General features: G+C 41.7%; 1 protein-coding gene across 7 annotated transcripts in view; it reads right to left on the reverse strand.

Moving 5' to 3' along the window:
- LOC117523829 (zinc finger MIZ domain-containing protein 1-like) overlaps positions 1 to 25,073 on the reverse strand; it is a 259,273-nt gene that overhangs the window by 44,280 nt on the left and 189,920 nt on the right. For 2 of the 7 annotated variants that reach the window (XM_034185441.1, XM_034185440.1), the window contains exon 1: positions 3,047 to 3,472. The exons of 4 other annotated variants lie outside the window; for them this stretch is intronic. The gene's annotated coding sequence lies outside the window, so the exon portion shown is untranslated. Of the gene's footprint in view, positions 1 to 3,046; positions 3,473 to 19,427; positions 19,490 to 25,073 lie in introns of those variants that run through there. One more of the 7 variants, XM_034185443.1, reaches the window with a different exon arrangement.

The raw sequence follows: 25,073 nt of genomic DNA on the forward strand, positions 1-25,073 counted from the left end.
GAAACAGTTGAGGGTGGGCAAAGCTATAGGAATCTGTGGTATGTCGTGCCTAAATTTCTTCAGGTGGGTGGAGACTGCAAGCAGTCTTTACATCCACTTGGGAAATGGGTACATCCCAATAAAGTGGAAGAAAGGACTCGGCTTTCTCGGGAAGGGATGGGGTGATCGCCTGGATTGCAACAATTGAAGGGGTATTACCACAGACTGTATATATGTATTTTGGACAAAGCCTGTGTGACATCACCCATAAGCATCATAGGTTTTCTATAGAGATACGGAAGGGTCGATATGAGCATCACCATGTTGACGTGTGGGTGACTCAGTGTGTGAGGAAAGAAGCCTGAACACACACCTGTCTTCAAGTCAAAATCAGCTAACAGGCTAACCTTGTCAGGTGTTCAATAAATAATATTTTTTGGGGACTGCGCGGTGATTCTCATGTAACGGTTTGCTTTGGTGTGGGCATTAAAAGTTATCAGCCACTTATGTTCTCAGTAATTGTATATTAACGGTACCTACCGGATGAAGCTACTGATAGCTGCTAAAAGTGCTAATGTCATTAGCATCCAACATTATCAAAAGACATGAATTTCACTCAGTGCGAGTTTTCATCAGGGATTAGATGATACGTTACAATGTTTCACTACACAATAAGCCATATTATTCTTAGTATTTGTCATAAAATGTTCAAAGCAACAGATACAGCCCTCCACAACAGATAGCTGCTGCATCAAGTGTCCTGTAAGAGACACATGAGAGTCCTATGACGCTATGAAAGTTGGGCTGGGCTCAGCCACTGTCACTCACAGTGACCTCTAATTATGCATAATGTTATGGCTTAAAACATCTTAAACTTAGAAGTTAGAAAACAATTCACCCCATACAGTTGTCATGGAGGACAAAACTATCTATTGAGACCACACTTAGTTGTGCTGTAAAGTTGGACATTTTAACATGAACTTGAATGGATACCTGCTTGCTTTTGGAGCCAGCCTCAATTGACCAGTCAAGCAACTGCAACCTTTCAGCATTTGCATAAAATAGACTTAGTTTCTATTTTGGCCCCACCCAGCTGGCGGCATAACGACCCCCTTTTTCTGATTGTTGTAAACTACCCACTCTGATAAAAAATAAATAGCAGCTGGTTGGTTGGTTGGCCTCTGTCTCTTGTAGCTAATGTGACCAAGGAGGGATGAGGGTCCCAGCCATGCATGACAGCATTGTAAACAATTCCACTGGACTACGTAATGACACAATTTCCAACAGCCAAAGTACTTTTCTGCACTGTTTATTTGGTAAAGTAAAAGTTTTCATACTGGTTAATATTACTGACCAACTGATCTATCCATCAGGCTGCAGGCTGCAGTGCAGAGCCTAGGCAGAGTATCTAATGTCTTCTCAATGAAATCTGGCATTCGTCAAGAATGTGTCCTGGCTCCTACTCTCTTCACACTTGCACAGACTGAGTGTTGGGCAAGGCAAGGTCGTGACATCCAGCAACTTTGGTGCCTTTTATTATTGAGGAAAGGCTCACTAACCTTAACTTTGTGGAATCAACAGATGCCCCATTTGCAGTATTTGAGAAGAAGACAAGGAGTCAAAGTGTTTGAGTTTGAGATTGTCCTAGACCAAATCTAAAACATAGGGCATAGGTGTCAAATTGATTCCAGAAAGGGCCAAGAGGGGGCAGGTTTTCTTTGTAACCACCAACTCCACCCCAGTGGTTTCACTAATTAGCATCACTTTGAGCAGATGGGATGAGTTCATCAATGAAATCACCTGGTGGAGTTGGTGGTTACAAAAAAAACTTGCATCCTCTTGGCCCTTTCTGGAATCTGTTTGACACCTATGTCATAGGGTTTCAACAACTTCCTGGTCTAATCTATTCGATGTGTATCTGCATGCTATGAAAAGTGTCATACTTGTTGAAAAAAATCACTTGGGGGAGGTTTGGGAAGAGCTTAGAGTTATGAGATTGCTGGATGCTAGTATCTTAGCAAGAAAGCCCAAGTCTTCATGGTATTGGTGCAACCAGTCTCACTGTACGATTATGAGACTTGGACTATAAACAAAACAGCGACCTAAGGGAGTACTTCCCAAACTTGGTGCTCATGGACCACTAACCTGCACATTTTCTCTCTCTACCTGTTCTAGCTATAGCTGATTGGCTCAGTCAGGTGCCTGTTGGCTCTGGATTAGCTGATCACACCTGAATAAGCTAATCAGCTTTCAGTACCAGGTCTCTCTGAAGAGTTCTTGGGTTCCATTGCAGTGACATGTGTCAAATCAAGAGGCTCAAATCAGGAAAACTGCTTTCATTGAGTGAACATCAGTGATGACACAACAGACAGCAAAAAAATTTAAAAAGAAGGCAAAAAAGTGGGTCATCTGATTCCTGACACACGAGACACCAACATACATGCTTGGGCCTTTATTGCATGTGCATTTCTACTTTCAGAATAAGGGCCATATGAAGTAACTTTTGGACTTTAACAGAGCATGCATGTCCTATTTTAGATATGCATTCACACATTACCAAGCACCAAAATCACAAATGTAACCCCCTGACTAACAACGTTAAGAAATATCCCCAATGAACAACAAAAGATGTCCTGATGTCCTCAAGTCAACGTGAGGACATTCAGCATTCACAACGGTAAGAGTAAAAGAATGTGACCATGTCCAAAAAAAACCATCAGAGTGATGTTATGACAGAACAGCATGTAGGTCAACCGGCGGTCAACTGATCTGTCTTGATCTAGCTTTGGACTGCAGTGCCACTTGCAGAGATGATATAATAGAACTCCTCATTATGTACAGCAACAGTGTCACTGCTGCAACTGACAATTCTGCATTCAGCATGGCTAAGAATATAGGATTCTAAGGGACACATTAATGCAGTAGAATGTGCATCTTCTAAAACTCAACAGACCTACATCAAAGGCTCAGTTGGCCTCTGTTAACCCCTCGATCCTGCCCCTTTACAGTGCACACATGCACTCGCTTGCATTACACTAAATCATTCTGAGCAAAGACACACACTTACCCAGAACCAAGCAAAGTCGGTGCACATCTCATCTCATTCTCTTCATAGCGCAGAGAAAAGACTCAAGTGTCACAAATGCTCCTGTTCCTGCTGAGGCCGGCGGCAACTCTCAAAGCTTTTGCTGCTTCCAAGCCTCCTGCCTGCACCTTATCACTCTCTGTGCACATCTGTTACTCTGCCCACTCTTCCGTTCTAACTTCCTCTCCCCTCTTCTTTCTTTCTTTTCCTCACTCACTTGCTTTGCTCTCTGTTCTGTCTTTTTTCCCCCTGTCCAGTGTCTGCACAATGCCTATCAATTATTCAGAGGCAGTCTCCTGGTTTCTCCAGCTTATCCAATCAGGGCAGGGATCAGCACTAATGGGCTCCTGCTGTACCTGCTACCGGCTCCAACACACTCTCGAGACAGCGGGAGGGGAGGAAAGAATGGGAGAGAGGTAGAGAAATAGACAGAGAGAGTAAAAGAGACAGCAGAGGAGGAGGAGGAGGAGGCAGGAGGAGGAACAGATAAAGTGAGTCCACGCAGACAAACAGGGGCAGAGATAGAAAAGTAGAGATATTCCTGTGCTTCTCACCTCGGACGTGAGGCGCTGTTATTGATGTGATCAGCGTAGTCTCTTTAGTGCTCCACTGCCCTGTTACTCTACACTGTCATCACACACTGCGACAGTGCACACAATGCAACACTGCACCTACGGGTTTTCAGGGAGGGCCAATAACAGAACACACAAGCTGCAAACCAAGAGTGCAAAGTTGCAGAAAACTGGGCGGAGTTCAACATGCTAGACTGACTGCGGCCTGGCTGCAAGCCAATACACGAGAGAGCACAAGGGAACGGAGAGGGAGACGGCAAAACTGAGAAGTACATTTAATCTATTCAAAAGCAGGCAAGTGGTAAGTCATCAGTGCTATCAGAGAGAGGGCTACCACCGAGCGGATAACCTAACCTGTCAACATTCCACTGCCTACATCACAGGCCTCTTTGTAAATCCAAATTAGGAATCATATCAAGGCAAGACGCATGCTTGAGTTGGCCCCTCAAAGAATTTGCAACAGTACAATTAAAGTATTTGATGTGCATTCAAACAAACAGTGGAAAATACGTGTGAACTTACTATCTTATCTAAAGGTACCCTGACACTTACACGACTCTGATTCACGCACAAGTACGCCCTGTGTCGTGCAGGAGAGTAAACTCGTCATTAACAGGTGTAGACTGAACGTGAGAGGGACGCCGGCGCGTGCAACTGCGCAAAGAGAATTTTGAAATGTTCAAAAACTCTTTTACGCATAAATGTCGTGAACGTGGCGTGATCTGCTCGCCAACACTATGTGCAGCTCGTCAAGTTGAGTAAAGAAGAAGTGAATAGAGCGAGTGATTGCGTCAGTGGACCTCATCACGGCGCGGCTCGTCTGACCGATTATAACAAGATGTTAAATCGATCATAAACAGACTTTTACAGCTGCACACAAGAAGGAAAGAACATGCAACTGTTTTACCAAGCCATGACAATGTAAACGTGACAAATAATTAACTTTTTTAGATGGCTCCAAATGCTTTCTCCAGCTCATTCAGCACACGCATGCGTGAAGGCGAATGGCTCCGGCTAGAGCGGTCCTCTGTGATTCAGGAAGCGATTAGACTCGTTTTCAGCAGCCAACTTGCAGAGAAAATATTAATCCGCTACGAAACAATTATTTTATATACACAGTGTCCAGTGCAGAGCACGTGGCAGCCGGAGGAACAAAGCATGGCGTCCAGCTGGGAACACAGCGGGTGGGATTGTCATGACGACGTGCGTGCAAGTGCATGTATCAAAGTCGTGCAAGTGTAAGGGCACCTTTACTAACTTACTAAGCCGTAAAGCTGCGGTGTGAAGTATTTAACGGTGTTTATTAAAGAAAATGGAATATAGCATTCATAACCACATGTTCAGTAGTGTATAATTACCTTCAACAGCAGACTGATGTGTTTTCATGAGCTTAGAATGAGCCCTTCATATGTACAATATATACAGAATGTATTCACAGCGCTTCACTTTTTCCACACTTTATGTTACAGCCTTATTCCAAAATGGATTAAATTAATTTTTTCCTCAACATTCTACACACAATACCCCATAATGGCAATGTGATTTTTGCAAACTAATAATAAAAACAAAACAAACAAACTAAGAAATCACATGTGCATAAGTATTCACAGCTTTTGCTATGAAGCTCAAAATTGAGCTCAGGTGCCTCCTATTTCCACTGATCACTCTTGAGATGTTTCTACAGCTTAACTGGAGTCCACCTGGGGTGCAATCAGTTGATTGGACATGATTTGGAAAAGCACACACCTGTCTACATATAAAGTCCCACAGTTGATAGTGCATGTCAGAGCACAAACCAAGCATGAGGTCAAAGGAATTGTCTGTAGACCTCTGAGCCAGGATTATCTCCAGGCACAAATCTGGGGAAGGGTACAGAAACATATCTGCTGCTTTGAAGGTCCCAATGAGCACAGTGGCCTCCATCATCTGTAAATGGAAGAAGTTCAGATCCACCAGGACTCTTCCTAGAGCTGGCCGCTCGTCTGCAATTGGGGGAGAAGAACCTTAGTTAAAAACAGGGATGGGTATCGAGAACTGGTTCCTTTCGGGTATCGTTAAGAAATGATTCCATCCACCGACATCAATAAGCTTTTTGCTTAACGATTCTGTTATCGGTCCTTCAGAGTGGCCGTTGTTTTGGGGGTGTTTGTCAGGAAAATGATCATTTCTCTACATTGATTACAGACCCTGCAACGGGTCCATAATCAACTTTTCTGCAGCGCGACTTTGCTTTGAACCTTGAACCAATCGAAGCAGTGGTTCGCAGATTGAAGCAGTGCTTTGATCTATTGCTTCGTTTATTCTTTCTTTCTTTTGCTTAATTTTCCCCCGCTAAAACCTTAAAGAGCATACATCTGTGAGTATTAGTTACATTTTCTATGTTAAACCGACCTGTTATGGTCTTCTGAAACAGTTGATAGATGTATTTTATAACTTAAAAATGGGAGCGATGCTAACGCGTTAGCATGTCTATGGCATTTTAAATGTTAAAAGTTAGCATTAAGCAGTTGCAGCCGTCATCACGTTCGGGTGCATTTGTTTTCAAATTGTAATTTTTTTAAATTTATTTTTGTTTATATATTAATAATCTAATGATTATTATATACAATATATACTTATTATATACAATTTTAGAGAAAAAAACAAAAAGAACCTGAATAGAAACACAACAGAAAATATAAAAGCAACTAACAATGAACATACATAAATAAATAAATAAATACATACATACATACATACATACAGAAATAAATAATTTCCTGTGAACACCTAGTGACTCTTACACCCCCATTTCATCCCTGTCTTATTTAAGTTTAATGACAGTTTGTTTCGGTCAAACCATATTTTCAATGTGTTAATTTCTTCAGTGATTTCCTCCAGAACTGTCTGCCAAGTAAGAGCAGAATACTACTGGAATGAATTTAAATAAGGAAAGTTGTTTTTTTTTTCCCCTCACTAAATGGATGCTGTACTCACTGCAGTTTATTGTCTGGAATAGTCCCACATTGCATTTCAGAGCTTCTAGCATTCAAACATTTTCATGCAGGTGGTGTTGGGGGGAATTTTGGGTTTCAGCTTTTTTTGTTTTTCACCACTTTCGTCCCTGAATATGTCAAACGTGAGTCACTTTTGTGCGGATTAAAGTTACTAACTGGGACTCCTGTCTTGTTGCGAGAAAGAAACGAGAATCGTCCTCCGTTCTGTTCACACAGCTCCAAACGTTGCGCGGCTCTCTGCCGAGTCAAATTAAAACGATAGTGTCCAGTCGGAATTAATAACTTCAAAGCGAAACACCGTTTTGTTTATTTTTATTTATGTCCAGAGATCAAGGATACAGTGACTAATTTCATATTTATTTACTTTAAGACTCAATGAAATACATAGAAAACCTGTAAAGCCTACTTTTAGTACAAAATTCATGAGGTATCGATAAGGGAATCGATAAGGAATCGGATCGATAAGCAGAATCGATAATGGCATCGATATTGATAAAATCTTATCAATACCCGTCCCTAGTTAAAAAGGTGACCAAAAACCTGATGGCCACCCTGTCAGAGCTCCAGCATTCCTGTCAGGAGAGAGGATAACTTTCCAGAAGGACAACCATCTCTGCAGCAATCCACCAATCAGGCCTGTATGGTAGAGTGGCCAGACAGAAGCCACTCCTTAGTAAAAGGCACATGGCACCCGGCATGGAGTTTGCCAAAAGGCAACTGAAGGACTCTCAGACCATGAAAAACAAAATTCTCTGGTCTGATGAGACAAAGACTGAACGCTCTGGTGTGAATACCAGGTGTCATGTTTGGAGGAAACCAGGCACCATCCCTACAGTGAAGCATGGTGGTAGCAGCATCATGCTGTGAGGATGTTTTTCAGCAGCAGCAACTGGGAAACTAGTCAGAATTGAGGGAAAGATGAATGCAGCAATGTACAGAGACATCCTGGATGAAAACCTGCTCCAAAGCGCTCTTGACCTCAGACTGGGGCGATGGTTCATCTTTCAGTGGGACAATGACCCTAAGCACATCATCAAAGCATATCAAAGGAGTGGCTTCAGGACAACTCTGTGAATGTCCTTGAGAGACTCAGCAAGAGCCCAGACCGGAATCAGATTGAATATCTATGGAGAGATCTGAAATTGGCTGTGCACCGAGGCTCCCTATTCAACCTCACCGAGCTTGAGTAGTGCTGCAAAGAGTAATGGGCAAAAATACCCAAAGATAGATGCACCAAGCTTGTGGCATCATATTCAAGAAGACTTGAGGCTGTAATTGCTGCCAAAGACGCATCAACAAAGCACTGAGCAAAGGGTGTGAATACTTGTGTACACATGATTTCATAGTTTTTATTTTAAGAAATTTACAATAATAATAATAACTTTTTCATGTTGTCATTATGGGGTGTTGTGAGTAGTATGTTGAGGGAAAAAAATTAATGTACTCCCTTTTGGAATAACAAATAACAAAATGTGGAAAAAGTGAAGTGCTGTGAATACTTTCCAGATGCACTGTATATTGGATTAGGCCCCTCATGTTGTGATTCGACGCTATATAAATAAACTGAATTGTGAAAATAAACTGAACTGTCGGCAAAAAATGAAAAGCATGAAGGGAAATAAAATCATGAATGCTGACAGCATAATGCAATCTGCAACCTAACTGCTAGATGTCACTAAATCATACACACTGTAGTGTTAACATTAACAAACATTCTTGCATAGCAGTGTGACAATTTGTTTTCCTGTGTCATGTCCTCAACCTCAACATCCATTTGTTCTTTTTCGAAACATTCATTCATTTTATATCTCCACTTAATCCAATTAAGGGTCACATTGGGGGCCTGGAGTTAATCACAGGTGTCACTGGGCGAGAGGCCCTGGATGGAGCGCCAGTCTATCGTAGGGCTTTTGAAGAATGTTCCTTCAATAAACTATTTTAAAAACTTTTACTTAAGTAACCATTTTAAGCTATACATAATATATAAAGCAACCACCAAGCTTTTGGAGTTGTTCTGTAGTGTTGGCTAACAGAACATATGCAGGGTAATAGTGATTGGGGCCACTTGTTGAATGAGGGCCTGCATTCACACAAAGTTTTTTTCACTGTTCATATCTTTTTTCCTCAGGTTTTTCAAATGAGAATGAGCATCTGCACTGCAACCACTGTCTTCTTTTGTGGAGCATCCACCTTTTCTGTGCAGCCACTTCACATAAAAAAATAAAAAAAACCTGTAAACTTTTCAGAAAAGTGTATGGTATGTCAATGCAGCTCCTTTTCAGGCAACCAATCAGATAGGGTAAGCTGCCAACCCTGACAACAACAAAAACAGAGGACAAGCTTGTTTTGGCTGTCACATCCACGTATGACATGTCACAGAATCAAACAAAAACAATCACAAGAGACAGAAAAGCTTATCCATGGGAGCAGATTGGACGGACTCTAATTGTTGCTGGTGAGTGTTGTATTTTATCACGATACACATTGTAAGTTGTGTATTGCTGTCATGAAGACAAAACCCACACTCAGCACTTTTTTTTTTAAAATGACTATGTGAGGATGAAGTGCTCCTAAACATCCTGCAAGGGCTTTTTGGCAAGGAAAAAAAAACATCAGTGAAAGTTTGTGAAGCCTCCCAGTAGTTTCTGGAAATTCTAAACAACTGCTAGCAAACATGTTCAAAGATAAAGATTGTTTGTTAACAGCACATGGTTTGCCCTCTAAGCACTTGCTGGAACTATCAATATTCTACTTAACGTACATGACCATCAAGCATGTTGTACATCCTTTGATAACAATGCTGTCTTATTCAGTGACTCTGGGTGGAACCAAACCCATGACCTTCTTGCACCGAGGCACAAGTGCTAACCACTGCACCACCATATTGCCCATTCAATGGGATGAAGCTAACAGAAAAGCAAACTGCACAGAAAGCTATCAGGGTAAGGGTTTGTTTGTTTGAATTGGTGACAAGGTCGCCTGGACTTTTTCACACTCTGTGTGCACCAGTCTGGTGTTTGCAAGCTGGAGCTGGGGTATCAACAGTTTTCTTTCTGTTCACCTTCTGGTTTAGCTGTGATTTTATCCCCGTTTGAGTCCTTCAAATTCCAATTTGTTATGTCTGTGTTGTGAAGGACAGACACAGGGGGGAGAAGACATGAAACCAAAATGAATATAAAAGTAACAATATACAACGCTACTATAAAGCTTATTTGATAAAAGCTAATTGAATTTAAAAGTAACTGAACAAGAAGATTATTCAACATAAATACTAAATATTAAGTAAACCAAAATAAATTAAGTAAATTCAAAGTGAACTGAATATTAAAATAAAATAATCTAAAACTAACAGTATAAACTTAACATAATGTAAATTGAAAAGCGAACTGAATCTAAAAGTGGCTGAATGCAAAGCTAACTGAATATAAAAATAAAGATAATAGTGGTCTAATGGTTCATAGTTTATCTGTCAACCGTACGGACTGCACCCCATATGATCTGTGGATTTATTACAAAGTTTACATAATAGTGACATGTACAGATAGTGCCATAGTGACTTGTAATAACTGTGATGCAGCTGACAGGGAAATTAAATTGTGAGGAGAGAAAAAAGCGGTGCATTCACATGAATGGAGTGTCATAAATGCAGACAGCCTGCGGCGCCTCGTGCTGCTCGCACTCCATTTAGAGACAGTTTGTATAGCCAGACACATGCTGTGGTCAAGCAGAGCAATGCTTACTAAAGCCACGGTCACACGCCACTAACGAAGGACACCAAAGCCAAAACAAAACGTTGACTTTCGGAGACACTGTTTAACCATCGTCCAGCTTCGTTCCTGTAGCTGGCGCTTCGTCAGAATTTTCAAACTGTTGAAAATGTGAATGAATCCTGACAACAACTTCAATTCGTCCGTATTCCGTTTTGCTTTCTGTCTTGACGGTTCCTCATAGTTTGGGTAGCTCTCGTACCGTCAGCGTTCCGTTTGATTGTTGTCCAAATTTGTCCAACCTCCCAAGTCTGACGTCTTGCTCGAACATTGACGATATCTGAATGAATCAATAACTAAAGATCCGATGAGCTAAACGTGACTCGTCCATGTGTGGGACGTTGTCATACAGAAACAATAGTGGCAAGAATGTTTTATCAACCACTTTAACTATTTACACACATTCGCATGCCATCTGTGGCTGGAGAGGCTGTGCGTGCACACACACAAACGGCTGTGCACCACAGACGGCTGTGCGCACGTTCGCATGCTGTTTGTGGCGAACATGTGTGTGCACACACGTTGTTGTTGTGAAGACAGATCTGTGTCAAGACAACCAGAACTCGCACTTGCAGGTGCTGTGGAGAGCGCATGTTGGCTGCAGACCTGATCACAGGCTGGTGCTCAGTCTGATACCCGTTGTCAAGCCGCATCATGATGAATGTTTTGTTTTGATTTTGTTTAAAGCGTCAAGGTCGCCGTTCACTTCGTTTTTTCTTCTGTTAGTTTTGTTTTGTTTCATTCTTTTATGCGCTCTGGACTCACAGGCTTTTGGTGATGGGAGAGGTGCCGGCTCATTCGTCCACTTTTTCTCAACGATTTGTGACTTTGGGACTTTTTTCCTTCGTTCAGCGATCGCCGTGTGCAGTTTGAACCGGCCTTGAGAAATATCAGGAAGATGAGGACAAAATGCGCGCTGCTCCTCGCTGAGCTCGATCTGTAAGTGTGTGTTGTGTCAACTTCAGCTGAGGGCTGGAGCTCAGAAAAAGTAGCATTTGCAGACTTTTACATTATTATAACAAAGTTCTAATTATAATGTTCTTATTATTGACATCCTGACTTTTTTGAAAAAGAATTTGAAGTTATAAACTCAGGTCTGCTTTGCTGTATCTTTTATTTTTTCAATTACTTTTTATGACGTTGATAAAGGCTATTTTTATTCACTAGTACTGCTCATATCGCAATTTAATATAACAAACTGTATTTAAAAATATTAAAATATTAAAATATTGTTTTCATTGTTCTTTAAGTTCTTTTTAAAAATTTGTCTCCACTTTTTCCTCTTTTTTTGCTGATACGAAGTTGGCATATACAAGGTTAATTTGATATTAACTGACTCACTGAATAGAAATAAAACAGGACAGAATGTCACAATGATCAATCAGGGACTCAGAGTTCATCTTCACCTGGCCCCAACACGACCTCTTAAAAACAATCCAGATGAATGAACAGAGAAAACTTAACGTGCCATTGTTCTTGTTTCTTGCCCGAGAGCTGAGAAGTACTTGGCAGCTGTGGAACAGAAAACCCTCGAGGCTTATGACAGCAGTAGGAAGTTGCCTTTTGTGTGGCTTTCGTTTGACAGACAGACTCAGTCATCGACAACACAAATATCTGACACAGAAACGAAACATGCACAACCAAAGCATTGTTGGACTGAAATATCAATTGAAAAGGGTGTGCCAAAGCCCCGAGGGGCAACTAGGGATGGTGTGTGTGTGTGTGTGGGGGGGGGGGGGGGGGGGGGTACTGGGTGAGTCCTGAGGTTTGGGTGCCAGATCAGTCAACTCTGAACAAATGGAGGATTTAAATCATTTGCTCATCCGGTTTTGGCAAGAACAAAGTCCACAGTACTTGGAAGTACAACAGTAGTGCTGGCTTTCAGCTGGGATACGACAAAACTGCATAAAGCAAACAAATTAAAAAGCAAGAGATAGACAACATAATCGTCAAGAAGCTGCTAATGCATCTAAAGTATCTGGCCATGTCAGTGAAACTAATAGGGAAGGTTGAAGGTAGTTTGGAATTGTAAAGAGGATACATCATCAAAGGAAAAGTCCCTCAGATTGTCAGAGGATTGTCCCCACTGCTCCAAATAAAGCTTTTTTCCTGTTAATAATTCAGCACACTGATCCTACTTGATAAGATAAGACTTTATTGTCAGTGTAGTTATGCAACAAAACTTTGTTTGGTATCTCAGAGAGGCCGGCAGCAATAATAAAATAAAAATACAATTAAGTAAAATCATTAATTCATCATCATTTTTTTATCTTTATCATTTTTTTTAACTGGACCATGAGTCTGAAATAAAGCTATCAATCAATCAATTAAAAAAGTGCAATGTAAACAGGTGTTGCACAGTAAGTACGGCACCAAATTTACTAGTTGTGCTGACAGTCCTGAATGTAAGTGATCAGTGCGTTTGCAGAAGCTTTGGGAAGGAGCACATTGCAAGCGTAACACAGGCTGGTCTCTTTACTGTCATCACTGTTTGTAGTCTTTTGCCCAATGTAAGGGGGACAAACACTTTAGCCTTGTTTCCACTGATCTGGGTTGGTACACCGCGGTATGATACGCTTTGGAACGGTTAAGCGTGGCTTGGCTTGCGTTTTCACTGCCAGCAGTACCGTTTGTTTGGTAAGTGGAGCATGGTAGATGTTGACATGCAAGTTATCGAGATGGGCAGCGTGATGTTATATCGTTAATCCTCCGCCATGATTACCAGGAAAGTCTGCACCTCTTTGGTGACCAAGCTTGGCTGCTTTTTGCTGACATGCTTTGTTGTGTAGATATTTAAAATGCTGCATATATTTTTCGACAGGAGTCTGTATAGTGCAGAAGCTGCTGCAGGGTGATGACGCGTTCCTATGTTGCTATGAGTCAATCAGTAGACAGCAGTGGGTTAGGTTAGGTTTTCTCCCGTTTGTTACCGTTTCATTATTTTGGTAACCCAAGCAAAGGGTGCGGTACGAGTCGTTATTTTGGTACCCATCCCTAAATCTGAATGTCGAAATGCACAAAATAGGGTTCCATACCATGCTGTGCCATACCGACCAGGACCGCTTGGTGGAAACGAGGCTTTTTGTGACCCCAGGTGGGTTGAGTCCTTGATAATGGTGCTAGTCTTCTTACGCAGATGGCTTGCATAAACTGTGTCCAGGTTTGGGTGCTTGATTCCCGCAATCTTTTGTGCAGACTTAGCTATTCGGGCCAAGTCTGTCCAAATCTCTGCAGTGCAGTTCGTGAACCACACTGTGAGGCAATAACATATAGTAAAACTTTCTCTAAAAGAAAAGCTTCTGCTGAGCTTTTTTCATCGGGCGTGATGTGTTCATGTCAGGTCCATTGTGATGTAGAGCCCCAGGAGATGTCATGATGTCACTGACACTTTCCACCATTTATGGGGTATTGGGGGTTTGTTAAGTGTCAGTTTCCTGGTTCTCCTGAAGTCCATAATGATGTCCTTGTTTTAGTAGTGTTTCAAAACCAGATTATTTTCCAAACACTGTCCGACTAGATGTTGAACCTCCTCTCTGTAGAGTGTCTAGTTATTTATTACCTGATATCAGTCCCACTATGGCAGAAATTAATATAAAAGTCTCAAAGGTTGACTGGGTTAGTAGCAAATGAAGCTTACACCTTCCTTTGATTCTAAACACAGTGCAAAGATTGAGGGAAGAAGGGAGTTCAAAGAGGAAACCAGCCAGGGTGAGAAAACCAAACAAGTAAAATTTACACGAGACAGAAGCATGCTGTTGTTGGACATAAGCAAGATTTTAAGTTGTGTGTTATGTGTCTCTGTTAACACAGCTGTTGTTCCTTTCCTAATATGAAACAATACATGAACACTTTGGCGCACTCTGCTGACTGACAGATTAACACTCCCCCCACCAACTAACTGAAAAGTTAACTGTGGCAATGTTAAACTGATAAACATTCTTGATTTTTTTTTTTGTGGAAACTATTTATATTTATATTATTTAGAATTTTTAGAATTTTAGAATTTTTAGCATTTAGAATTTTTGGGGAATGTGCAGAAGATTTGGTGGCGTAACAACAGGAAAGGAAAACAATGATTGTGTTACCAATATTTAAAATATATGTTACTGAGTTGGAACATTAAAAAAATATATAGTTCCTGAATTCAATGTGGTTCTTGGTGATATATCAACCATTTCTGGACACAAGCCAAAATAACATCCAAAACAAGGGTGTAAAGTTTTGAAGGGAAACTCGAGCAGCTTGTCTGTGTTTATCCACATTTGTACGATGTTGCCACAAGATTCATAGTTAAAAATACTTTTGTTGGACACACTGGAGTGCCAACACCATTTTCTGTTGTCAGCCACAAATAATGTGGTGCTAATTTGCCTCCTAGTGGACACAGATGCTAACCCTTCTGCCAAACAACTTTTCACACACATACAAACACACACACACGTTTTCATGACATATCAGGACATATGACAGAAATGTGAAAAATGGGAACATGTCTTTCCCAAGGTCCTAGAGGCCTGGGAATCAAACTGATTCTGACCCATGCTTACAGGAATATGTCCATCTGTTGAGGTTTTGGCTAAGGCTATATTTTGGTCAAACCTGATTTTTATGCTACATATGAGGACACAGTCAGGTTTATGTGACTCATGAGTACAATCACATCATATTGAAAGTGTGTGAAAAGTGTGTTAAGTTCCGAAAGTGGCCACTAGGTAGTGAAATTGAAGATAAGCAAAAGCAATAAATGCACTTACACACTTATTGTCCAAAAAATTGATATTTTAGGACCTCAGAGATTTTTGGTCTGTGAGCATGTTGAAAGGTCTAGAATGCTTTAGAGTGGCTGGAAAAATGAGGACCTGGAAAATGTCCTCATTTTTCAGAGTGTCCTGGTAAAATGTCCTGAATTGTTATGAAAAGAAGTGTGCGCGCGCGCGCACACACACACACACACACACACACACACACACACACACACACACACACACACACACACACACACACACACACACACACACACACACACACACACACACACACACACACAAAATCATCAGCTGAGTTTTAAATGAACCTAAGCTGTGAATCTCTAAAAAAGGGGTTGAAATAATTGCTTTATCAATTTCCTGTTTAAGTGATGCGTCGGCGTGATGGATCTGCAGTCTAAAGAGCCCGGCTCTTCCCCCGAGGAGCTCACAGAGAGCATCCCAGACTCCTTGGCCCTCGTCGGGCTCTCAGGTGTCAGATTTACGGCCCTCTGTCGCCATGCAGGCGGCTAGCAGATTGTGCTGGTGCTGCACTGTTAGACACACAATCATGCATGCACATGCGCACGAGCACTGTAAAAAAACACAGACATATATAGGGATGGAACTGAAAGTGCAGTGAAAAGGCTATGCTCCTCTTCAGCTCTGTTATTGCATTTGTATAAGTGCCTGTGTGTGTATGCCTGAGTTCAAGTGGGCATCACATCCCTTCTGTCGCCGCGCCGTCTGCTTTCTCAGACGCACGTCCTTGTAACGAAGAGAAGACGGACACTCTGTGAGTAAGATCTGCCTTGAGTCACAGCTGCCTCCCACCCCGACAGCCTGCCTGCCTGCCTCTGTTGATTACTTGCCGCATTGTATCGCACATCCCTCACCCCGTGTAATTACGCTGCAGTTCCCATTTGTCCACTGTGCATAAACAGCCTTTTCCTGAACCCAGCGCTGTCTTCTATTAGATCCCAGACCCATCAGCGGGCCTGAAGATGATTCCGACTGTCAGTTGGCCCAGGCAGACAGCCAGCCCGAGTCGTGCCTGCACAACAATCACATTATCCCAACACAGGAACACAGACAGAGAGAGAAATACAGCAATCAATACTGTGCACTGACGTCTGTCTGCTCACTTAAGTTCCTCCCAACAACATGCTTCCCACCACAGCTGAAAGCGGATATTCGGTGTGAGCGAATGCTCATATTGCGCCACGTGAACACAAAACAGCAGAAAGCAGTACAATTCTGCTCATGTGTCTCTGCATATTCCGTTGCAACAAGCTGCTGATTGTGTGAGATGTTGTGGGGTAAGGTTTCAGAACTTTGGTGTCAGTATACAGTTCCTGCACTTCCTGTTACGAAACAGTGGGCGGCCTTGTCAGAAAAACAAGAAATCAGACAGTTTAATCAAATATTTGTCTCTTGCTACTCCAGCTTATGCAACAGAGGTTTCATGTGTGTTTTGACTGATCGGCTACAGCTTTGTCAGATGTCTGAGAGGTGGATGCGAACGGTCCAGTGCACATCAATAACACCTCTCCAGTCATCCATCTCTCTCTCCCATGCCTCTGGGATATCTCTCTTTGACAAATGTATTTGACGAAGATTCTTCTGTAGATCGAATTAGTGTTTTTCTCCACCTCACTACCTGTATGCATGCATGCTGTACATATGTGAGCGTGCACGCTGTTGGATAGTCTTTCTGTGAGGCTACCACCTGGACAGCACTTCACAGCAGCCCATTAACGTTAATGGAAACTAAAAATATCTCTTATTAAAATGCTCTGTGGGCAATTCATGTGAATGTTCATGTTTGCAGAAGTTACATTTGCAGGCATTACTTTTAAAGCTACAGTGTGTAGGATTTAGTGTCATCTAGTGGTGAGGGTGCAGACTGTGTTATTCCTTTGCTGGTCACAACATTGTTACCCTTCACATTTTTGCTTATTTGATGATGGGGATTCATGCTGCTTTCATTGTGTTGTGATAAGCAATATGTATCATCCTCCATTTTACAAAAACAGGGTTCTCAAACTCATCCGCTTGTGCTAGTAACCAGTACTCTAGTTGTTTCTTCAATTTTCTGGTTGCGTTGTAAATGCAAAAGTCAAAATAAGCATGCCCCTTTTGGGCTACTGTATCAACATGGCAGTGCAACATGGCATCGTCCATAAGGGGACCCACTCCAATGCTGTTATGAAGGGCTGATTCTAAGCTAATCAAAACACATCAATTAATTGTGGCAGGTAATTAAATACACACTATGATGTTATGAATGCTATATTTGATTTTTGCTATCTATCTATAAAACAAGATGCGTCTGTGTGTGTGTGTGGTGTGTGTGGCTCACATATCTCTCTGACTGTTTGTCAGATCAGCCTCAGCTTTCGGACATAGTTTGCGCTTGGCACGATGATGTGCATGCTTTATTATGAAAATTTTGGGGATTAATTTTCAAAACCTTTTTTTGAAGTCATCATCATTACTGGCAAAAGGCGGAATGTTCTCACGCGCCAAGTTCGACAAAGATTGTTGACAAAGATGAGTCACTCTCTACCTTAAAGAGATGCCTATCTCTAACGCGTTCACGGGGGGAGAGATGGAAGAAATAAATTAAAGAAATAAATAATACACATACACTCTGAGAGATATGCAAGCCACAGACACACAGACAGACACTGCTTGCTTTATTATCACAAGGCGGAACGTTCTCACGTACCAGCTTCGACACACGTCTTCAACAAAGCTCCCAGTTTCTATAGGAATACATACTTCCTACGGGCACTGCACTAGTACAACCTAAATCCAATGCACTGTTGCTTTGCATCTCGCAAGTGTCACTTATATATACACTCAACAACATATAAATGCAACACTTTGATTTGTTCCCATTTTTCACACAATAAAGTTACAGTATGTAGGATTTAGGGGTGTTTATGAGCAGAAACTGAATATAGCATTCTGCTCAGTACTAACTGTATTCAAGAAGGACCCCTAATGTCATTGTACATACAATGAAACACATACAATGAAATTTATCATCTGCCTTTAAGCTGTCACAATTACAGTTAGACACAACAAACCAATGTACGTTCATAAGCTTAGAGTGACTCCATCACAGCAATATAGGAGTGCGTCCCCTCACAGAGGCTGCCATGTTGCACCACCATGTTGGTACAGTAGTTCAAATGGCACATATTTACTTTGCCTTTTGCATATTGAGGTGCCCCCCATGGTCAAAGAAGCAAAATGTGCAGGGAACTAAAATAGTGACTGGCAACAGTGTAATGTAATTGGCAACATCACCACTAGATGACACCAAATTTGATATACTGCCTTCAAAAGCCAAATGTCTGAGATGTCTTCTATGCAGACACAAGCTTATTTTCCTTGGATTATGCTCACAAATGTATTAAAAATCTGTGTTCATGACCACCTCACTTTTGCCAAGATGGCAGGTGTGACATATCAAGATGCTAATTAAACAGCATGATTACTGCACAGATTGGACCAATTCAAGGACATATTAAATGCTATAGATTGTGGCATGCCACAGATGTCGCAATTTTTCAGGGATTGCACGATCAGCGTGCTTGCTCAACAACATCCATCAGAGATGTGGACTATGAACAATTGTGTAAGGACAAATTGTGTACCATTAGCCGCCTCTAATGTAGCTTCCAACCCTGTAGCTTCACAACTGCAGACCAGGTGTAACCACATCAGCCCAGGACATCCACATCCTGGATTCTTCATCTAATAAAGATCTTTTTTCAAGATCAACTTCACATTTCAGTCTAACCTTTTATGGTGACTGGTCCAAGGTACGTCTGGGGCAATAATCATGCTGTTTAATCAGCATCTTGATGTGTCTAACCTGTTAGGTGAATGGATTATGCTGGCAAAGGTGAAACTCTCACTAACACAGATTTTCCATGATTTGCATGCACAGACTCAGAGCTTTTACTTCAGCTCATTAAAAACTAAACTGTTGCATTCATATTTTTGTTTAGCATGTGATAATCGCTAATAAAGCATCCTTATATTTGCAAAGTGCTCAAAATACATGCAGCCTCACCGTGCGCTCATGGCTCACCAGAATAGCGGAAGACGGAAACACTGATCGGATCACAAAATCTTTGTTCTCTTCCACAAAAGCACAGCAGGAAGAATACACTACGTATGTCCACTGTGATTTATGTAAACATCATTAACTATGAAGATGGATGTGCATGCAAGAGCTGCCATTTTAGGAAGCTAATGGCTTTTACCCGCAGACTTTGGAGTGAATTTGTCCCTGTTAGCGGCGCACACGGCCAGCAACCTGTAGCCCAGTTCCCAAGTCGAAGCCCTGCTTGAGCAGCAAACACGGCCACCACCTGCAGAAACAAGATTAGCATTAGATCAAATGTTTCCTCTTAAAACGGGAGCCAAAGTGAAAAGATCAATCTTCATTACGTTTTATCCTTTTGCTTTCCTAATAGTGTTTCATCATGAAATTTTGGACCGCTGAACTCTACTTAGCTATCGGCCTGAACAGACAGCACATCTGTAGTGAGACGTGCCACAAAAACAGACACATGTAAGATGGATGTTGGGAGTTTGGACTCGAGATTGCTCCAGTAAATCCAAAAACGAGCCAGGTGAGTGCATGGAAATCCAAAAGAGGCAAAACAGCACAACATCAGTCACTTTGCAGACACGAGGAAATTAGGAAACATTCCTACTGTGCCACTGAAACTAATGCCTTGGAAATCGTCAATGCTCACTTCACTTCGATGACTCACACCACTTTACAATCTAAGTTCTGTGCAACTGGAATGCATCATCCTGGTGCTCCAATGCAGCGCTTACAGCTAATTTCCATCAAACTTGACATTTGGATGAAGGTCAACCCAAGGAATTATCATTATATGGTTAATAATGGTTAAGGTAACTGGGTCAACATTCTTTGTTCACCAAACCTGGCACAGGTGTGTTATGGGATTGTCCAGGTGAGAGCAAATTTGTCAGAGGTCAATCAATGGAATCAGGGACATATGGGGTCAAAGGTTGAAAAGGTAATCATTTTGGGTCAAGATCATGTCTGCCTGTCTGTTAGCTGTGCTACTCCTCCGAGGATACAATGAAGGCTGACCCGAAATTGGCCCTTTAATAATCAATTTGGCAAATGTCAAGGAATGTATTTTTCAACCTCATTTGGGACTAATCTTTCACACATTTTGGTGGATTCAAGAACTGCCCCGGCAAACTCAGCCAGATGTCAATCAAATCACTTAGGTGAAAGTCAAGGTCACTGAGGTGAAATGTTAAATGCCATTCATCCCTTACTGTCTTCATGCCTATTTGTACTATTATTACCAAGTACTGTTAAGGAGGGAACCCTAAATTAACACGGAACTGACCTATAGGGGGCGATGGACACATATTAGAAGGTAATGACAACATCGAAAGTCACATGTTGTGACATAAACTGTCTTCCTAGTCAGTGTTTCATATTATGTTTGTGACTTTATTATAGTGTGTGCAAGTTTGTTGTTATGTTTACATCTGTAAACGGAGTGCTTCTTCTCCCGATACACTCGCACCCAGGCGTATGTGCAGACGTCTGCCCAGAGGAATGTTTGTGTACCGCTGATGATTATCTGAACTCTGTGCTTGGAGAAGCTGCTCTCACAGCACAGAACGCGTCGCATGTTCTGCAGCAATCAGCACAGTTGCTAGAATATTAAATAACATCTGAAATAAGATGTGTTATTTTAATTACCACTCCGTACAGTTGCTCTCTGTGTGTGTATGTGTGGCTGTGTGTCGGTGAGCATGCAAGGTTCTGTTTGTAGAAGAGCATTTACCTACTTTCATATGATAATGAAGTCATCAATCAAGAATCCACTTGTTTTCTTTTTCTCCAGGCTTTATCCTTAAATGTTTCTTTCAGAAAGAAGTGTATTTTCCCACAGACCCTTCCCACCAAATCCCACAACTTGAAAAATGGTAAGCTTGCATACTACGCCCGCCCCGCCCCCCCACACATACACACAAAACAATATGAGAATAACAATGAAAAGAAATGATTCCCAAAGTGTGGGTCGCCACCCCCGGATGGCCCGTGAAAATACTGCAGGTGGTTCTACATCACGCCTCGCTGGCTAATTCCAGTTTTGTTTGGGTGCAATAGATTTGTAGTGTGTGCCCTAACTACAAAACTACTTTTCCTCAATTCAGGCATAAGAATACTCCACGGATCTACATACAGGAGAATTGGAGGATCCTGAAAGTGTACAACAACGGCCATCCACAGAATGGCAGCGCGTGCCATTGTTGTTAGCATTTGAATTGTAACCACTGGCAACAATTTCTGTAACGGATGAAATTGTGTCCAATATTTCAACTTACGTGACACCGTCGGATGCAGAAATCTGCAAAAACAGCTTACTGAGCTGAGGGGTGATAAGAGATGGAAAACGTTTCTTGATCCCTACAAAATTCCAATGGAGAACATTGATACACTGATTGGGTCCAGATTTATATTTATTCAACCTAATGGTGATTTTAAAAATGACAAAAGCTTGGAGGCTTAATGATTTTTACTGATTTATTTTTGAGTATGCATTTGGCTACATCTGCATGCTGAAAGCGGACATATTAAAGAATGTCGCACATTATTCACTACAAATGAGATTAGTTATATGAAAGGGCAACATTCATGACAGAAAGCACACCCTTGATAACGTGATCTCTACAAACACGCCGTCCATCGTCACGTGACTTGAGTCTCTCCTGTTGTATTCCCCTCGCCAAAACCCTTTGGAATTATGTCAAACTTCTTGCCCATTTGTTTCTTTGTGTCCCTATTGGTACACCTGTAAAGATGCATTCCCTCCCCATTGACCGTTTTCACGATGATCGCTAAAACGTGTGCATTCATGTGTAAACACTCATGGTTATGGTAACTGACATTAGCTGGTGGACGTCCACGCTATTTTAGGAGTGGGATATCCCCAGAAGTGACACTCCATCAAATTGTCCTTTTTCCGAGATAGTGGGACACTGATGTCCTGCTGTCATTATGGCGAAGTATGTTAGATTCTGGTTAATTCGACCTAACTGTACAGCTGTTGTCTAGGGTGACATGGGCGTGCTCCGACGGTTGTCGTGTCAGATGGTTGCCTAAAATCTAACTACAATAACCATAGAATGCGCCTTATCCAGCCACCTAAAATGCTATCAATCCCATAATTGCAGCAATGCACCAGACCCGTACAGTTGTGGACACATGCGGATTTGCAGAGAATTGTCATGCCTGTAAATCTTCTCAAAAGCTGAAATGTCACAAGTCTTTTCCCCTTCAAATCTGAGAATAAGCAGATCTCTAGCTGTAAATTTCTCATCAACCTTTTGTGTTAATGACTTCAAACGAGTGGGAACGTTTTCTGGACATGAACCAAAAGCCTCTCGGGCTCTAATACAGATGTTAAATGTGATGCTGAGTGAGAAGAAGCAATACTGAGGAAACGTGGAGTAAATCACTATCAAAAGAGCGACCTCTGTGCTTTTATCTGCTAACAGATGACAACTTGTCTGCTCACCGTGACCTCAAAACACACATTACTGTTAACAGGGCCAGCGGTGGAGCCTTTCAAAGCTCCCAGCCATCGTAAAGCTGCCTCCTTCACACGCAAAATGAGAAAAAACGTGTAGATCGTGTCTTTAAATGGGTTTTATAGCCGTTTTAATTGAGAGCTAAAATACAGTACAAATCTTGTTTAAAGTAAATCCTTATTATTTATGAAATAACTGCAGCTGTTCAGTTGGCACAAGGAGGCGGTTCATTGGTTGAAGATATTATGATGCGTCCAATGGTTCTGACAGCCGTTAGAATCATGTTTTTGTCAAATGTTAAATTTTCTGCCTGCTGTCTGAAGAAGGCAGGCAGCCAGACGGCAGCATAGATACAACAGATTTTACAGCGTTTTAACTCTCAAGCCTGTTTTACATTAATCTCGCTGCAAGTCTGTGCAGACAGGCCTGAATGAGTGTCAATATGAAAACAGTGGGACTGAGTCCGTTGTGGAGGTTTGTTTCTGCTTTTTTTTTTTTTTTTGGTGGTAAGTCAGTCTGCAGTTCCTAGTGAACGATGTCAGCAGCAGATGAAAAAACCACAGCACTCGTGGCAGTTACACCGCACTAAAAACTACAGCAGACACAAAAACAACCCATGTCTCTTGATTCAGTGAAGTATACATGAGGATGAGTGAAGGACATTTTGGCAATGAAAGTTTCAGACCAGGACATTTGCACCCCCCCAAAAAATGCTGTAATGTGAATGTTTCTGCCAGACATTATATATTTCAATTAGATTTAATGTATTTACAAAGCCCCAAATCACAACATAAGTCGCCCTGAGATGCTTCACAAGATCAAACCAAAAGTGTCTGGCACACAATGATGAATTGAGGAAACATATGAGTAACATAGGCAAAATTGTGATATCTGTTCGTGCCCGATTTTATACTGTACAAATCTTTCTCATTGGTTAAATGCCTTCCTTGTCATTTGATGTCTGCCAAGGCCGTCGGAAAGTTTTGTGAGTGCTCAAAACTTTGTGCGAATATCAGACGGAGGCCTTTCTTGGCGGTTACAGGTTTGTTTACAGTTTTGTCCTCTACTTGTTTGTTACTTCTATGATACTCACGCGTTCATATCCTGTGGCTGACTAATGCTTCAAACTGGGCTTCTGATTGGCCAAAGCTCCAGTGCAGGGTGTGAATTTAGCATGAGGAAAGACAGGACAGTTCCTGATGCAGTAACATACAGCACGGCTGTTCATTTAGCTGTCAGAGTGAAGACAAAGACAGGGCAGCTGTGTGCATTTTTATCTGGAGAACATAGTGCACCCAGTGGATACTCTTAGCGAGAAGGTGCCACAGAGAAAAAAGGTCATTTGCTGCCCTCGCTGCTGCAGATGCACTGAATGGTGCCACAGTAGAGAAGACGCTGTCAGCACACAAACGTAGTGAGGAAGTATGATGTCATAATCCCTGAGCGAGCCAGATTCTAGCCTCATTTGTTTTCAGTTCTCGGCAAATCCCGCTCAAATCCAGCTCCCTCCAGTGCATATATGTCTTGAAAATGGGAAACTCTTCTGCTGAATGTGGCTCTTTGTGTTGTCAGTGGGAATCTGATGTTATCTGTCCATCAGAGCCCCAAATCCACCGACGGCCAATGGATTAAGTGATATTTGCCACTGGAAAATGATTTTAATACATTACTAATCAGTTTACTCAATCTGTTATAGTGTGAAAACCCACCAACCGATCTCTCACACTTATTGAGCAGTAACCCTTAAGGCCCCCTGACACTTGCAAGACTTTGATCTGCGTAGCTGCATGCACTCTGTCGTGCACGGAAGTAAACTTTTCTCAAACTCATTGTAAACCAGTGTAAACTGTGCATGGCTTCATGCACATGCGCAAAGAAAATTTTGAAATGTTCAAAATCTCCATCACGCATTAATGACATGAACTTCAAGTAAACATTGCGCAAACAAGTCAAAAACACTGCATGTGAGTGCGAGTGATTGCATCAGCGCAATGCATCAGAGCACAGCTCGTCTGATCGATTATAACGAGATGTTAAATCTGTAATAAACATACTTTTACAGCTGCTCACAAGAAGGAATGAACATGCAACTGTTTTACCAAGCTATTACAGTATAAACATGACAAAAATGACCTTTTTAGATGGCTCCAAATGCTTTTTCCACTTCGTTCAGCGTTCAGAGAAAAGCTTCAGCTGGAACAGTCTGCTATAACTCCAGAAGCGATGAGAGACGTTTTCAACAGCCAACTCTAAGAGAAAATGATTAATCCGCTAAGAAATAATTATTTCATATATGCAGCGTCCACCGCACAGCG

Source organism: Thalassophryne amazonica, chromosome 13 (assembly GCF_902500255.1).
Source record: "Thalassophryne amazonica chromosome 13, fThaAma1.1, whole genome shotgun sequence".
NCBI lineage: Eukaryota > Metazoa > Chordata > Actinopteri > Batrachoidiformes > Batrachoididae > Thalassophryne > Thalassophryne amazonica.